A 3,414-nucleotide genomic window follows, 5' to 3' on the forward strand; every position below is an offset into this window, starting at 1 on the left:
AATCTGCCGATTGTAGATATAAAGGATCCTATATTTGATGTCACGTGCACAACTCTCCATCTCCTACAAATCAAGGGACTCTATGGAGAGTTGAATCATGAAGATTCACATGAGCATATGAGAATTTTTATAGATTTTTGCAGCCCATTTTCATTCAAGAATGAGTCAAAAGAATCAATCCATCTAATGTTATTTTCACTATCTATGATAAGGGAAGCTAACAAAAGGTTGGCAGAGTTACCAATGAATACTATAACATCGTGGGATGACCTCACCACGATATTCAATTCAAGGCTCTTTCTTCAGTTGAGGATGATGAAACTCAGATATGACATTCAATGTTTTAACTGATTGGAGGGTGAACCCATCCATGAAACCAGGTTGAGGTTTAAGAAATTCCTACTTAAATGCCCGAGTCATGGACTACTAAACGATTTGCTACTCCAATAGTTTTACCAGAGTCTTGATTCTTTAAATAAATTGGAGGTTGATCAATTGGTTCGAGGGGAAATATTGTTGCAATCATTTGAGGTGGCTTCATTTCTTCTAGATGACATGAGGAAAAAAATCAAACTTGGTAAACTCATGAAAACCAAGTTCGCCCTTTTGTTTTAGAATGACTCAAAACAAACGTGATAAGGAAATAAAAAGGGATTGGAACATAGAGAATATGTTATCCCAAATGGAACTACTGCAAGAGCATGAGTTAGATAATGAGAAAAATCACAAGGGAGCAAGTGAAGTGTTTAGAGTTGAATAGGGTTCTTCCTAAGGCAATTCAAAGCCAAGGGTGAATCAAGGTGTAAATTTCAATATATAAGAGGAGGGTTTCCACCCGCTCTATTTATAGTGAGGTGGGGAATCAAGGTTTGAACTCTCACAAAGAGAAAGAGCAAACAAGATACTCTAAAGAATGGGCTGAGCAAAGTGATTATTGTAGAAGAGAGGATGATCATGAAGAACAACACACCTAATTGAAAGAGATCCCAAAGCCAAAAAGGAGTGCAAATAGTCCCCGAGTGAATGATTTGTTGTCACGCATCCTTGAATAAGTTGAAGGTTAGGATGATTTGTTAAAAGGTATAAAGGAAATCAAGCTAATTAAAAGACAGTTGAGTTCACTTTCAACACAATAACCAAGGTCTATCTATGGTGACACAAAGTTGAAAGGTAGTGATAGGTGATGTGATGGGCAATGACAAAGCTCAAGCTCATGAAGAAGACAGAGGTATTGAGGAAGAAGAAGTACTCATCCAACAAAGCATTGCCAAAGGGTAAAAAAAGATGTGGAGAAAAGCTATCCGATCCCAAAAATGGTTTAACCTCAACCCAAATCACCTCCTCCATTTTCCCAACGCCTCAAGAGAAGAACGAGGATCAAAAGTTCAAGAAGTTTCTAACGGTATTCAGGATATTATCGAGTAATTTATCTCTAGTTAAGGCATTGTTGGAAAATATGGGTTACGCAAAGTTTATCAAGGAGTTAGTCACAAAAAAGAAGCTTGAATTTTGAAATAATCGAAGCTTCTCATAGTTGTTGTTCAATTATGACTAAGGAGATAATAAAGAAGAAAGAGATCCTGCATTGCCATGCTCAAATTGTCACGACCGGGGAGCAGCTACTAGAAGTAACATGGCGTACTTGACCTCTCGTAGGTCTAATATAAGCCCATAGTCATCATTCATTGTATTGTCCTAAGAAATTTTTGGGGAAAATTTAAAAATTACGTAGCACATGATATGCTAGAACATCACTTCATATATGTATGTAAAAGAAGTCATAACGCATAGTTAGACAGTAAGTATTTTTCTCCATCTTAGACTCGACATCAATAGAATACAATAGGGACACGATATCAACATAACATATTAACTAAGATATTAGATATACTTTAAGTAAAACATAACATAGGAAATCCTTGAAACAAAAGGATCCTTTTCCTTGAACATGGCGAAGCTATCCAAGCCCTTAAATTTAAGAGACATCCTCTAGTCATCACAATGTGTAAAAACATCAGAAGAATGGTGTTAGTGTAAGAATGCACTAAGTATGGAAACCATGCAAAAATATGCATTTAAAGAGGACATTGGGTTAGAAAACCATGCATCATTCCTTTTTGTAAAACTTCTTACAACCTTGATACAATAAGTACGACATAGTTTATATACTTCACATATGCATGGATACTATACATAACATCACATAAAGCCACATAATTCATTTAGGGCCCATTTAGAATTTCATGACATTATTCTTTCTTTTAACTTAAGTACTTTACCCCTAGGTAACCCTCTAGTAACACTTGGTGCAATGCATGAATAGTGTCCTATTACTCCATCCACACTTAAGGTGAACATCCACATAATCTTCATTAACACCTAACACATATACATATATATAGAGACACATCATATAACGACAATACAAGCTATACATATAACTCAACATAATGCATGGACCTCATAAAAGACTCATTCCAAGACAACATGGAAGTCAACACTACCAATAACATCATAAGAGGCGATAGTCTACAATAGCACACTTGGACATCATTTCATTTTTGGACTTAGGGTTAGACACCATATCCTTGTTAGCCTTTGAAAAATTGGAAGGAAATTGGTTGTAAACCCTCTTCTTGAACCTGGGCTTGTCTTGAATCTCAAGCCTACCCTTGCAAGTACTTTCTTCAAAATACTTGGCCCTCTTAAACTCCCTATACTTAATCTTGAGTCGAGTCTCCTCGAATTGTTGAGCATGAACCATCAACCTAGAAATATATATGTTTTATGTTGGCCTCCATTTTATCTCTAGGAAAGAACCTATCAAGAAAAGTCCTTCTAAACCTCCCAAGTAATAGGACCCTTTCTCAAAGCCCTATTGTCTCTATATTGGTATACCAAGTTTGAGCCACATCCTTGAGTTGATAGGAGGCTAGATCGACATAATCATTCGATGTCTAACCCATAGCATAAAAGATTTCATTGATCTCATCGAGGAAGTCTTAAGTATCCTCATTCACTTTTGACCCATAGAATTTTTGAGGTTTCATCCTTGTGAAATCCCTCAAGCGGGAAACCATGGTGCTAGCATTTTGTTGAACACGGGGTCCAACATCACGATTCGCTTGAGCCGTCATGGCTTGCGCTTGAGTAGCTATATCTTGTGCTTGGGTAGTCATATCTTGAGACAAAGTCACAAAATCCGTCATAGGTGGAAGAATTACCAGGTCTTGGTCCTATTGAGGAGCTTGCTTTTCTTGAGGAGGAACTTGGTTATTTTGGGGAGGAACTCCCGCATTAGCCAAATCTTCCTCCACTTTCCATGCGTCTGCACGTCTGGTAGTCATTTCCTATATCCAAAATAAAAGGATTATAAGTACAAAAGGGACACGTAGAGTTAAAACTCTTGAAGCA

General features: G+C 37.1%; 1 non-coding gene across 1 annotated transcript; it reads right to left on the reverse strand.

Moving 5' to 3' along the window:
* Positions 1–318: 318 nt before the first annotated feature.
* On the reverse strand, positions 319–425 carry LOC114075785. Its single transcript, XR_003576173.1, has one exon. It is a non-coding gene; the product is annotated as a small nucleolar RNA R71 (small nucleolar RNA).
* Positions 426–3,414: the final 2,989 nt, after the last annotated feature.

This window comes from Solanum pennellii, chromosome 1 (genome assembly GCF_001406875.1).
Source record: "Solanum pennellii chromosome 1, SPENNV200".
NCBI classification, from domain to species: domain Eukaryota; kingdom Viridiplantae; phylum Streptophyta; class Magnoliopsida; order Solanales; family Solanaceae; genus Solanum; species Solanum pennellii.